This window comes from Marmota flaviventris, chromosome 1, assembly GCF_047511675.1.
Source record: "Marmota flaviventris isolate mMarFla1 chromosome 1, mMarFla1.hap1, whole genome shotgun sequence".
In the NCBI taxonomy this organism is placed as follows: domain Eukaryota; kingdom Metazoa; phylum Chordata; class Mammalia; order Rodentia; family Sciuridae; genus Marmota; species Marmota flaviventris.
The window spans coordinates 212,781,047-212,796,568 of NC_092498.1; the positions used below are offsets into that span (position 1 = coordinate 212,781,047).

Consider the following 15,522-nt stretch of genomic DNA (forward strand, 5'->3'; position numbering starts at 1 on the left):
CATGGGTAGATCTTGGGATCTGTACTTCTTGGTCATGACCCAGCAGAGACGCGGCCTAACCCAGTAAGTGCAGAGGGGGCCAGTGGATGTGGGAAGGATTATTGGAATATTGTTTTTTCACCATGAGGATGAACATCACATTTTGGAGAGCCAGATGGGGGGATACCATATGAAAATTCCAGCTTTGGGGATTGTAAAGTTTACATTTTGGTTTAAGGTGGGAATATCAGAAATCTTATTCAAAATATGCTCTCTACCCACATTGGTTCTATTTCTCATAGAAATCTCACCCACAACAGCACAAAATGGGTCCTTCTAAAGTATTTCCTAAGCACTGAAAAGGGACTATGATAGTGATGATAAGGACGATGAGGAGGATGATAGAAGCCAGAGGATCATGAACTGATACACAGGGCTTCTCCGGTTCCAGGTGCTGAACAATGTGTTCTGTCATTTGTTTCATTTCATGTGTACCATCTCACTTTAGTTAGTAGGCCACTTTATTACTGTTTTATACAAAATGAAAAGTGTCTGGCTTATTTCCACTTAACATGATGTTTTCCAGTTCTATCCATTTACCAGAAAATGCCATAATTTAATTTTTCTTTATGACTAAATAAAACTCCATTGTGTATATATACTCCATTGTGTATATATTTATCCATTCATCTGTTGATGGGCACCTGGGCTGGTTCCATAATTTGGATATTGTGAATTGAGCTGCCAGAAACATTGATGTTCCTGTATAACTATGAAATGCTGATTTTAGTTCGTTAGGATAAATACGAAGGAATAGGATAGCTAGGCCATATGGTGATTCCATTCTTAGATTTTGGCCAATCTTCACACTACTTTCCTGGGTAGTTGTACCAATTTGCAGTCCCACCAACAATGTATGAGTGTACATTTTCTCTCACAAACAGAAGCTAGAGCAAAATAGGGAAAAAAGGAGGGATCCTGTGAAAGTAGAAGGGAGTTCACTGGAGTGGAGGAAGAGGATAGAGGAGGAGGGTGGAGGGATGGGAAAAGGAAGAACCATGGAATGAAGTTGAGCAAATTATGGTGTGCACATATATGAGTACACCACAGTGAATTTCATCTTAATGTATATCTATAATCACCAGTTAAAAACAATAACTAAATAGAAGGAAGACCCATAGAGTAGAGGAAAGGGAATGGGAGATGGGGAAGAAATGAGAAAGTAATGGGGACTAAAATGAAGCAAATTATATTTCATGCATATATAGGTTTATCAAAATAAATCCTACTACTATGTATAACTACTGCATGAATAAAAATATTTTAAAAAGCAAATTGAAAATGTGCATTATATTTATGTAACTTGTACTCATTTATAGGTAGAAAATATTAAAGCCATGTTTACATTGGGCTGTCTGACCATGGACACAGGGCATGATGCAGGAGAATCCTTGCAGGCTGTCCCATCAACAAGCTAATCAGCCATTTCTCTTACCAGCAGAAAGAGAGCCTTGTCCACTGTGTTCTTTCTTTTGGGATTCCCGAGGATCACAGGGCAGAGCAGTGAGGGTGCCTGCTGCATGCACTATGGAAGAACAGCCACAGGTCACATTAGGGGAGACTCATGATCATTCAGCACAGATCTGTCTTGTACCCACTCTGGAACATCCTTACAGCTGACTACATGGTTGTCCATGCTTGTAAATAGCCCAGTCAATCTCAAAAGGTCACCTTATGTCAGGTCTTGATTTTATTCTTACTCACAGAACTGGGAAGACTTTAAAAATATAACTTGAATTGTACCTGTGGTTAAGACCTCTGCTAAAAACTTTCTGACAGCTGGGAAATAATGAAACATTTAGTGGACCCAACTCAGAGTCTAACCATTTATATTTTTAATCTTTCTACTGTTGTTATCATTTCTGAGATGTGGGGGAAGTGTTGGTATCTGAGACTCAGCAGTGTTATCTGAGTTGATTTCTAGTTGAGATAACTCCAATGAGGAAGGATTAAATAGATAATAGGGCCTCTGTATGTGATAAATGTGTGATGCATATATAAATTTAGGGAAAAATAAATGTGTTATTACTCCTCTGTATGTGATAATATGTGATGCATATATAAATTTAGGGAAAAATAAATGTGTTATTACTAATAATAAGTTTATTCTTCATGCTATTCAGCTAAAACTTCAGTCACCTGACATTGCTGTTTTCCTATTTCTTTATTGGACATTTTATTTTCAGTCCTCTAGATGTATATGGTCTGTATTTGGGAAGAAAAATCTCCTTTTCTCATTTTCAATTCTCCAGAGCCTATTCTTTGCTTGGCTTGGGGAGACACAGCATTTAAATATTGCAAATCAAAGAAATCAGTCCCAAGGTCTTAGAACAAAACAAGATACTTTGGACTGCCTCTTAATTTCTTTTTATTAAAATTGTTTTTTTTAATAAAAAGGAAGCTTACTACCTTCTCACATTTTTCCTTAAAGAGTAGGCTGCGTTTTACTGTGATCACAACTTGTTCCCTCCACTGCCACTGGACTTCTAATGGTGTGGAAGGAAGCAATGAATAATGCAGAAAGCAATAACCAAAGAGTACAGGAAGACCGGGTTTTTTGCTACTGAGAAGTATTGTTGAAGTTGCATAGATATTAAGCATGAATACTTTTCTTGTGAAGACTTGAATTCAAATGTATACAGAGTGCTGGGTGCCCATTTATATATTTCTTTTTTAATCCTCTTTTCTTTTCAAAAGGTGTCCAATCAATATAGACCAACAAAATCTTACATGTGTTTTTGAATTTCAACTTGTGAACCTCTCAGAGTATCTGGACCTGCAGCCCATACTCTTTGGCCTGTTCCTGTCCATGTACCTAGTCACAGTACTTGGGAACCTGCTCATCATTCTGGCTGTCATCTCTGACTCCCACCTCCACACCCCTATGTACTTCTTCTTCTCCAGCCTATCCTTGGCTGACATTGGTTTAACCTCCACCACAGTCTCAAAAATGATTGTGAACATCCAAACTCACAGCAGAGCCACCTCCTATGTGGGCTGCCTGACACTGATGTCTTTCTTTCTTATTTTTGCATGTATGGATGACATGCTTCTGACTGTGATGGCCTATGACTGGTTTGTGGCCATCTGTCACCCCCTGCATTATCCAATCATTATGAACCCTCAACTTTGTGGCTTCTTAGTTCTGGGGTCTTTTTTGATTAGCCTTTTTGAATCACAGCTGCACAATTAGATTGCATTACAGTTTACCACCTTCAAAGATGTTGAAATTTCTAATTTCTTCTGTAATCCCTCTCAAGTCCTCAGTCTTTCCTGTTGGGACTCCTTCATGTATCTTGTTGGTGCCATATATGGCTTTTTCCTCCTCTTAGGGATCCTTTTCTAATATTATAAAATTTTTTCCTCCATTTTGAAGATCTCATCCTCAGGTGGGAAGTACAAAGCCTTCTCCACCTGTGGGTCTCACCTGGCAGTTGTTTGTTTGTTTTATGGAACAGCAATTGGAGTGTACCTTGGTTCAGTTCTGTCTCATTCTTCTAGAAAGGGTGCCATGGCCTCAGTGATGTACACAGCTGTCATTCCTATGCTGAATCCCTTCATCTACAGCTTGAGAAACAGGGACATTAAAAATGCCCTAAAGAAGCTCCTTGGTAGGGTAGTCTAATCTCATTATCAGTGACATATATTTCATTTTTAATTTGGAAAACCAATGAAGTTTAACACTGGTACCTGTAAATCTTGCCTCTTTGGTTACATTATTTTGTAATTTAATAGCTTTAATTTCTCATGTTTCACAGTGGAATTGTATTTATATGGTTTTGTGAAGAGACTAATGGAGAGTTTAGAATTGAGTATAAAATTTCAGATAGGAAATGAGAAAAATTTTAGCCCTTTATGATGGTGATAGTTTTCCAACAACCTTAATGTTATTAATGATATTGAACTGCAAAGTTAATGATGACTAAAACTATACATTTTAGTATATTTCAGCACCATAGAAAATGTAAATTAATATTGGACAGATCTTGAATTTATAAAAAGCGATTAACATGAATATAAAAAGAAAATGTAGTACAAAGAGAAGGGTGTAGGCAAAAATTATGATTTGGTTTGAGGCACATTGTAGAAATCACATTACTCCAGACTGCAGTGACATTTGGAAAATTTATTCATCATTAAACTCATCTTTTCCATAGTGATGGGGTTTTTTATTTGAATAATACCACAATGACCCAATATTCATTAAGATCCACACCACCTGTGGTGCTGTGTTGTTGAGATGAGTGCTATTCTCCCAATTTCCATTAAGCAGTATGGGTACAGAGAGGTGGAGAGACTTGCACACATTCTGCACATAATGTCAGGTCAGTGATACAGGGCTAACATGTTCACTTCCTGCCTCTCATCCCCGGTTGCTCTCTTTTCTACTGAAGCCAATAGAAATAATGTTCATAACACCAAAGGAAAATTCTTGGTGATTTATGGTGGAATTTTATTAATCAACAGACTGCAGTGATACTGCCATAATAGGTCATCAGAATAGAGGATGTGATGGAAAATGACTGATTTTTTAAAAATTTGGACAACAAATGTAACTTTTTTATAGTAAAATTGAATATACAAAATGTTAAAAGTTAAAGAAATATCCTCCTACATATTATATGGAAATTCACTTGTGTGATATGAAGAGAGGGACAAGATGTTTTAAAGGATTGTTGTAATAATAAACCGATAAACTAAATGATATCCCTTCCTCAAATTAAATGCTTTGCTCAGTTATAGCATTTATTGTACAGGTATGTACTTCAAAAACAGAATTAAATACACATATTGATGTAAACCAGTACATATTGGGGGCAATAGATATGTTGTATAATAGCTAGACAGATATTTCTTGGAAAAATTCTATAAAAACTGTTTATGGATACATAAATTAATTGACATGGAAACATTGTGAGGAAAATCCACTTACAAAATTCCTTATACTATTTTCCTTTGGAGAAGAGGTGTGTAGGAGAATGAAATCATGCAGAGATACCAAGAACTGAAATTTCATTGGTAATTATCTAAATATCTACAAAATATTAGTTTTGATGCAAATATGAATTAACTTCCACATTTAATATAGGTATTTGGGCTAGACATGGTGGTGCTTCTCTCTCTCTCTCTCTCTCTCTCTCTCTATATATATATATATATATATATATATATAACATACATACACACCCCCACACACATAAAATGTACATATAAGCATATTATATATATATATATATATATATATATATATATATATATATATATATATATATATCTGGTCTTCTTAATATCAGTAATAAGTAATATTAATTGGCTGTTTCTCAATAACATAAATATTTTAAGGTCATTATTTTTAACACAGGTATAAGAATGGACCAAAAGAACTTCACAGGCATCCCAGGGGCTCCAGAGGCTGAGACAGGAGGATCAAAAGTTCAGAGCCAACCTCAGCAAGTTAGGGAGGACCTAAGCAACCTAGCAAGATTCTCTTTAAATAAAATATAAAAAAATGCTCAATGGTTATGGCCCCTGAGTTCAATCTATAGTACAAAAAACCCCTAAAACCAAAAATCAAACAAAATAATTCACAAGCAGATGTTATGATTAAGTTGTTAGTGTGTGAAGCCAAAGTACCTAGATATTTCAAATATTGACAGATCAATATGTTGTTAAAAAAGATTGAGTATCACTACTGTACTCAATTTAAGAGATTTAATAAAAACTTTCTTCTTTCCCTGTATGGAGGAAGAGTAGATGAAGGGGATTGAGGGGAGGGAAGAAAGGAGAGACAGGGGCAGTATGAGGGAACAAAATTGACAAAACTATACTATGTTCATTGCAAATATGCCACCATGAATTCCACTTTTGTGTATAATTATAGTGTGTTAGTTAAAAAAAACAACAGAGAGGAGACCAGTAGAAGAAGAGGATGAAGGTGAGAGAGAAGGATAAGGAAAGGTGAGGTCCTGAGGAATGAGACTGAAAAAATTATGCTATGTGCATGTACAAAAAATTTCACAATGAGTTTCAGTGTTGTGTATAATTATAATGCACCACCCAAACCACAAAATTAATAAAAAAAAATTAAAACAGTCATATAACTTAAGTAATTGTTTTTCTCCTTTTACACATGAGCAAATTGCCCAGGTGTGTTTATACTATTTCCTGTTATTTTCTCTTTTGCCTTTTTCCCCCCAGTTGAATCAGAGTGTGGTCTGGCAAAATAATGGATTAGACTTGCCTTCAGGTCTCTCAAGTAAGCAAGTAGCAGTCCCTATTGTAGGACGTATTGACCAGAAAGTCCATTAAGTAGGTGTATGAAAGTTAGCACCCAAACTCTGGGGCTTAGCACATTCCCAGGTGTCAAAGTCTCCAACTACAAAATGGAGGGTTTATGGGGAGAAAAATAAACTAACAACAACAACAAAAACAACCAAAAAAATAAAGAAAAAAGGAAAAGTATTACCAGACTACTGTAAAATGGAGAGTCAATGGGAAAATGCCAAGAAATGTCTTACACAAGAGATATTTTACTACGATTTAATGGGCTGATAAAAAGAAACCTATATTGGATGGCAGCTGTGAAGAATTCAAATAATAGTAAATGTTGGAGAGGATGTGGAGAAAAAGGAACAATTTTATACTGGGTGGGACTGTAAATTAGTACAACTATGGGAAACCGTATGGACATTGCTCAAAAGACTAGGCATGGAACCACCATAACACTTAGCTGTACCACTCCTTGGTATTTATCCTAAAGAATTAAAGTCATCATGATACTACAGTGATGCATGCATACCCATGTGTACAGCAGCACAATTCATAATACCCAAACTATGGAACCAGCCTAGTGTTCAACAACACATGAATGGATAAAGACAACCCCTCTCTCTCTCTCTCTCTCTCTCTCTCTCTCTCTCTCTCTCACACACACACACACACACACACACACACACACACACATACACATTTTATTCATCCATAAAGAAAAACAAAATCATGTTATTTGCAGGAAAATGAATAGAATTTGAGATCATTAGTTAAGTAAAACAAGCCAAATTCAGAAGTTCAAGGGTCACATGTTTTCTCTCATATGTGAAAACTAAGAGGAAAAAAGGAAAAGAAATGTGGGGTAGGGGTTTCATGAAGATCAAAGGGAGATCAGTAGAATGGAGGAAAGGGACCGGGGGAGTGGGGAGAGGGAAAGTGAAAATGCTGAGGAGTGATGTTGGACAAATTATGTTGTTATATTGTGTGCATATATGAATATGTAATAACAGATCCCACCATTATGTACAACTACAATGCACCAATAAAAATATGGAAAAAACATATTAAATAAAAATTTCAAAAATGTTACTTAAAACTTCATTATGTTTTAATTATTGAGAGGTATAGTGTATGCTAATGCTACATTTGTGGTCAGTGATGTATGATTATGTAGATTTAACTAAACTATATTAAAATATTTAGTTTACCATGGCAAATGAGTCATATATTTAATGATTTTTAAAAGATAAATATTATTTGACTGAGTGCTTCATGTAGAAAGAAGAGAAATTGGAAGACCCAAAAATGTTGAAAAACTGCTGGAATAACTGGCACACAATGTTTTATAGTCTTTAACTATTGATCATAAATTAAGGTCTGGATAAGGTAGTCCTAGTTCTTATAGAGTGTTCACAAGCATTCTTTGTTTTTTCTTCTTCTTTGTACTGGAGATTAAACCCAGGGGTGCTGAACTACTGAGCCACATCCCAAGCCATTTTTCTATTATTTTATCAAGAGATAGGGTCTTGCTGTGTTGCAGTGCCTTGCTAAGTTGCTGAGGCTGGCTTTGAACTCATGATTCTCCTGCCTCAGCTAACCGAGCCACTAGGATTAAGTTCACAAGCATTCTAAACACAGATGGCAAGTGCCATTTTTGTAGAATAAAGTTAGCAATAATATTGAATTGTTTCTTAATTTTCCTTAATAAGTGACTTTTCTTTCTTTTTCTTTTTTGGTGGTACTGAGGATAAAAAATTGAGGGCCTTGTGCATGAGAGGCAAACACTTTACCATTGAGCTACATCTCAGTTCTAAAAGTGATTTTTATTAAAAGGGGAAGTATATTTATTATTCTCTATATTTTTCTTCAAAGAATTGTATTTATTTTAGTTACCATGAATTTATCTCTAATGGTCTTGGCTTTTTATGATATCATGCTCAACTCAGTGTCTCTAAAGTAGGTTTCCATAGACAATAGCACAGAATACGTAACTTAAGTGTTGTAAAAATTGTTTTGTCACAACTGAGAAGTATTGCAGAAGGTGTGTGTACCTCAAGAGTGAATATCTTACTTTGAATACCTGAATTCAAAATATATACGGAGTGGTGGGTGTTTTTTATTGTTCTTTTATTTCTTTCTTTATTTTTTCATTATAATTCTTAATACATTATTATACCATAATTTATCATATCTCTGATTATATATAACATATGTTGACACCAAATTCACATCTTCATACATATATTTTGTATAATGATGAGGGTCTCCTTTCATTATCCATACAATTCCCCTTCTCTCTCCCTTTCCCTCCCACCCCTATCCACTATCTAGAGGTAATCTTCCTCCCTTGCTTATTTGTTCTTTTATCCAACACTCTTTATTTTCCCAGAATGTTTCCAAACAATATATTAGAAAACTTTATATATGTCATGAAATGCTTATTCCTGGGCATCTCCCGTGGTCCTGTTTAATCATTCCTCTATGGACTGTTCCTGTCCAAGTACCTGGTCACTGTTCTTGGAAACATGCTCATCATTCTGGCTGTCAGCTCCGACCTCCACTTCCACACTCCCATGTACTTCTTCTCTCCAACCTGTTATTGGCTGACTCTGTTTCACCTCATCAGGGTCCCAAGAATGATTGTGAACATCCAAAATCACAATAGAATCATTTCCCATGTGGACTGCATTACACAGAAGGCTCTTTTCTTTTCTTGTTTTTTGAAGTAGAGATGGTATGTTGCTGTCATTGCCTAGGACATGTTGTGGCCATGGATTTCTTCCTGCATTACCCAATCATCAACAACCCTTGACTCCAGGTTTCTAGTTTGGTGTCTTTTGGTTAGCCTTGGGACACTAAGGTGCACAATTTGATTGTATCATAATATTTTTACTCTATGGATGTAGAAATTTCCAATTCTTCAGTGATCCTTCTCAACTCTTTAATGTCACCTGTCCTGATACCTTCTCTAATATCATTGTCAAGTATGGTGGCATATTTGTGTTTTTCCCATCAGGGATTCTTTTATCTTTCTAAAATATTGTCTCCTCCATTCTGAGAATCCCATCACCATGTGGGATGTATAAATGCTTCTGTAACTCTGGTTCTCTTCTGTCAGTTGTTGGCTTATAATGTGGAATCATCATTGGAATGTGCCTTGGTTCAGTTATGTCAATATCCCAGAAAGTGTTTGGTGATCTTCGTCATTTACACCTTGTTCATCCTTACCCTGAATCCCTTCAACTACAACCTGAGGAAAAGAGACCTAAAAAGTGTCCTAAGGAGACTCCACAGCAGAACTATGAAGACATGAGCAATCAGTTTAAATGTAGGGTGGAAAAGGCTATAGAACTACGAAAATAAACCTGGAAATCTAGCCTGCCTCTTGCTCACATTATTGTTGTGGTATAATGGCTTCAACTTGTCATCCTTTTTGATGGGAGAATATTGGGTGCCAATTTTGTGGCTGGGAGGACTGGCAAGTTTTTTACGTTGTGTAGAAATTTTCAGTTTGGCTATGGATGCTGGTGATGGATGCACCACAGTGTGAGTGTGATTAATGCTGCTGATCTGTGCCCTTGGCAATGGGGAAAATTGCCATTTTTAGAGGGAATGAAATTTCACCATCATAAAAATGGAACAAGGCAAAGGAAAAAAAAATAATGAAAGAAATGATAATACCCAGGAGCTTCCTCTGGTGTAGAGGAAGAGCCCAAGAGCTTTTGTGGACACTGATTTTTCTCTTCCTTAGCTGGCATTGATATGAGGAGACTTTTAGAGTTTGTGGTAACCTGGACCAATTTGGCTAATTAGGAGCTCTGTGCATTGGGCTTCCAAGGTCATATAACAGTCAACAATCAGTCTGTGCCTGCAGCCTTTCAGTTTGATGGCTCCAAGTCCAGTGGGATGAGCTCTGGATCTTCACTCCTTGGCCATTACCCACCAGAGTCCCAGTGCAAACCAGTAAGTGCTGAGGGAGGCAAATGACGGAGTATGAACTCTATGAAGCATTGTTTCCTCATCACCAGGACAGACATGCATTTTGGGAAAACCATATGGGAGAAAAAGAATGGGTCAAATTTCAGTTAGGAGGATTGTGAAGTTTATGATCTTGGTTGTGGAGGGGTCCTAGAAATCTCATTCAGAGTCTTGCTTTCCTCCCACCCTGGTTCTACTTCCCATGGACAGCTCTCAGACCATAACCGAAAGTAGGTCCCACTGAACTCTTTCCTAAGCTCTCCAAGACATTTATGAAGGTGATGATGAGGATTAGGATAGTGTCTATCACATCATGAGCCAATATTACAAATTTTCAGCTTTATTAAATTTACTATTGAAATTCACCTTTATTAAAATAATAATTAAGCACTGTTGTGTGCCAGTCATGTATAAAATGTGGGCATTTTATACATGCTGAGTCTTTTTAAATGATAAAATCTTCATAACTAATTAACCCTTCTGGCAGAATGGAAAAAAATTAATATCCAGGATTCAAATACATGTCTACCTGACTCAAGTATTAGCCTTTTAAATATTGTTATTGGCATATATTAATGACACAGAGTAGTGGGTTTCATTGTGGCATATTCATACATGCATGTAGCATAATTTGATCAACTTCGTTGCCCCCCTACCTCCACTGAAGACCCCTCCTCCTTTCTTCTGACCCTTGCCCCTCTAATCATGAACCATTATTGGGAGATTTCTGAGTCCCAGGCTTTGATACTGCACTCTATAGAGATTGTATTCATTTCTTTCCATAGTTTTCTCAATGTTAAAACTGCCAAATATTTTAATTTTATAGGAAATAAAATTAAAAAAACATATTTTAATGTAATTTGTGGTAGGATTTTAGGTTGAAAACTCTAAAGTCTTGTTTAAATTGAGTTTTCTTATTAGAGAGAGGCACGTGTATTTAAAACGGATTGTTATATAATAAACTTACAGGTTAAATGATGTCCTTCCATTAGGTAATGTTTAATCAGATAAAGCCTTTGAAGTAGAAGAAAGTACATCCCAGACTTAAAAATCACATATTCTTGTAAACTAGTACATTTCAGACACAGTAAACATTGTGTTGTCATCTACTTAGCTGTGCTTTAAGTATTTTTAGGCCAATTTTAAGGAAAACAGCTTCCAGATATGTTAATACTAATATGAAAATATCGACAAGAAATAATACCCTTCCTATTCATGGCAGTACCTGTGTTTGGAAGACAGCTGAGCAGGAGAATGGAATTATGTTGTGATACCCAAAGAACTCAAATTTCATCAATAATTATTCAGGTAACTTTCAAGTGGTGACAAGTATTATCAAATGCTGTTATTTCAATATGGATATAATAAGAGAATATCATGATCCTATTTTTTTGTGTGGGAGAACTGGGGATTGAACTCAGGGACACTCAACCACTGAGCCACATCCCTAGCCTATTTTATATTTTATTTAGAGACAGGGTCTCACTGAGTTGCTTAGAACCTGACTTCTGCTGAGGCTGGCTTTGAACTCACAATCCTCTTGTCTTGGCCTCCTAAGATGCTGGAATTACAGGTGTGAGCCTGGCATCATTATCCTAGTTTTAAGTGCCAAGAAATATTTTAATGCACTGAATCTCCAAGCTGGTATAAGAATGTACCATCAAGAACTTTAAATACAGATATGCTGACACAATTGCTTTTGATCTGAGATCAGGGTACTTGGACAGTAAATGATTTTATATTAATAAGTGAGACAGAACTACTTGTTGTACAATTTAAAGAATTTTAAAGAAACTTTTGTAACAGCCATATAAAGTAGGTAAGTTTCAGTCCCATTTTATAGGATGAGGCAATCCAATGATGTTTACATTATTTCCTGTTCTATTCTCTTTTACATTGTTTTCCAGTTCAATCACATAGCTGTATTAATGAACCTGAGTTTCCTTCATGTGGCTGAAGTAAGAGAATATGCAATACATGTATCAGGAAAGATTGACCAGAAAATATATGAAGTATAAATAAGAAGGTTGGGACAAAAACTGAGCTTTGGGGTTTTCACGGGTGCTAAAATAGTTAACTGTACATTTTATGGGTTAATATTAGAAAAATAGTAGCAGAATTAGCATGCCACAATGGAATACAGACCAAAGAAAAAGAAAAGAAACAAATGCGTGCCTTATACCAGATACTTTATTGGTAGTGTACGGATTAGTATTGTATGTATATATGCAAATAAACCAGCATAAAATTAAACTATTCAAAGAAATTTTCTATCATTTATTATTTTTATGTCTTTGAGAGGTACTGAGTACATTAATTCCACATATTTTGTCAGAGATAATATTGATTATGTGCATTTAATGATGGTTATCAATATTTGAAATTCAACGAAGCCAAGGGTAATTGATTTATTTTACATGATTTTTTTGACTTCTGGCCATGATTTATTGTTATTTAAACAACATATGCTTATGTTGTTCAAAAAATTGAAAAAAAAAAGAGAGGAATAAAGTGTAAAGTGACAACTGAAATCTACCTCTAAATGTTAAATAATGAATCATACTAAAAGCATTGAGAAGAAGAGTTAAATAAGGTAACACTTTTATGCAATACTGGACTTTAAAACAATAGCAAAAAGTTGAGAAATAATAATTAAATAGCTTTTTGATTTCTAAAATTTTTATTAGTATATTATAGTTATATATAATATTGGGGTTAATTTTGACATAATTATACAAGCATGAAATACAATGTGCTCCAAGTCAGTCTCCAGTACTTTCCCTTTTTTTCCTCTCCTCCCTCCTCCTATTCCCTTCACACTGGTCTTTTTTCTATTTATTATAGTTTTAAAAATTAGTGTGTTACAAAATGTAGACAATAGTGAAATTAACTGTGGTATATTCATAAATGTACTAGGATAGTTTGGTCAATTTAACTCCAACATTCCTCCCATTTCCCATGCCTCCTCTCTCCCCCTCAAACACTTAACTCCATTGATATCTCTTCTATTTTCCTGGGATTCCAGCCCTGCCTCTTTTTTTTTTTTTATTTTGTTGTAGCTTCTACATATGAGAGAAAATATTTGACTCCTGACTTTCTGAATCTAATTTATTTCACTTGGCATGATGGTCTCTGGTTCCACCCATTGACCAGCAAATCCCACAATTTCATTCTTCTTAATGGATGAGTGAAACTCTACAGTGTATATATGCCACATTTTCTTTTCCACTTACCTGTTGTATTTTACATAATTTTAAAGGAAAAACTTAAATCCACAAAGGAAGAAAATCAGAAAACCAAAGACAGATGAAAACTCCAGATAACAACAGGCTTGTAAAAATGTCTTCTGCTAATTACCTTAATTCAGCGAGTCCTCACACACTGATTCAAATATTATAGGACAAAAGAATTTGTCTCAAGGTCCACTAGAAAATAAGGCATGTTAGATTGCTTCTTAATTTTCTTGTATGAAAGTGATGCTTTCCTAATGAGGAAGGCTATTACTTATTCTGTATTTTTTTCCAGAAAGAGTAGACTGCATTTTATTGTGCTCACGTACTGTTCTGTCTACTGCTCCTATACATCTAACATTCTGCTTAAAGTTCTTGTCAAAGTCTGTAAGTGCATATAGAAAGAAGGGGTGAATAATGCATAAAGCAACAATGACAGTGTTTCAGGGAGTTTGATTTTTCACTACTGAGAGTTATTGTTGAATTTATGGGGACTTCAAGTGAGAATATTTCACTTGCAAATACATGAATTCAAATATATTACGTGCTTATTAATGTGTCCCCTTTTCCTCAACCTCTTTTCTTTTTTTGAAAGGTGTCCAAACAACACAGAAGCACAACATAGAACACATATCTCTGAATTCCAACTCATTAGCCTCTCAGAGGATGCAGACCTGCAGCCCCTCCTCTTTGGACTGTTCCTGTGCATGTACACTGTCACAGTGCTGGGGAACCTGCTCATCATCCTGACCATCAGTTCTGACCCCCTACCTCCACACCCGCATGTACTTCTTCCTCTCCAACCTGTCCTTGGCTGACATCAGCTTCATCTCCACCACGATCCTGAAGGTGCTCGTGAACATCCAGACTCACAGCAGAGCCATCTCCTATGTGGGCTGCCTGACATAGATGTCTCTTTTTCTCATTTTTGGATCTATGGATGCTCTGCTTCTGACTGTGATTGCCTATGACCGATATGTGGCCATCTGTCACCCTCTGCATTACTTAGTCATCATGAACCCTCAACTCTGTGGCTTCTTAGTTCTTGTGTCTTTTTTGGTTAGTCTTTTGGACTCCCAACTGCACAATTTGATCGTCTTACAATTTACTAACTTCAAAGGTGTAGAAATTTCTAGTTTCTTCTGTGACCCTTCTCAACTTCTTAACCTTGCCTGTCCTGACACCTTCTCTAATAACATCCTTAACTATTTTCTTGGTGCCATATATGGTCTTTTCCCCATCTCAGGGATCCTTTTCTCATACTATAAAATAATTTCCTCCATTCTGAGGATCCCATCCTCAGGGGGGAGGTACAAAGCCTTCTGCACCTGTGGCTCTCACCTGGCAGTTGTTTTCTTGTTTTATGGGACAGGCTTTGGAGCGTACCTTGGACCAGCTGTGTCACATTCTCCCAGAAAAGTTGTGGTGGCTTCAGTGTTGTACATTGAGGTCACCCCCATGTTGAATCCTTTCATCTACAGCCTGAGAAACAGGGACATTAAAAGTGTTCTGAGGAGGCTGCACAGCAGGACTGTCTAAACCCAGGACGTTTGGTGTCCAGCAGCAGGGTATTTTGGAAAATGTAGTGAAGTCAGACATCTAGTCCTTTCAATCTCATCTCCTTCAAAACATTAATGACTTTAATTTCTCATCACATTTCATATAAGAATGGTTGTAATCAGGATTGGGAAAGGAGGTCTGGGGAGTTTTCAAAATGGGAACAAAGTATCACTTTGAGATGGTGAAAAATTTCTGGAGATGGATGATGATGATAGGTTGACAACAATGTCAGTGTAATTAAGGCTGTTGTGCTGTGTACTTGAAAATGGTAAAAACTGTAATGGTTTTGAGATTTAAATTTACCACAGTTTATTTTTCTTGCCTAATTTCTCTAACAAATGTTTCAAGGATGGTATTGAATAGAGGTGATGGAAGTGTACATTTTTGCCTTGTTCTTGAATTTGTGAAGGAAGAATAAAGAAACATAAATCATGTGGAAGAAGTC

At 36.1% G+C, this 15,522-nt stretch overlaps 1 pseudogene; it reads left to right on the forward strand.

Annotated features, from left to right (window-relative positions):
* The first annotated feature begins 3,550 nt into the window (after positions 1-3,550).
* Positions 3,551-15,056, forward strand: LOC139701434 (putative gustatory receptor clone PTE01; annotated as a pseudogene).
* Positions 15,057-15,522: the final 466 nt, after the last annotated feature.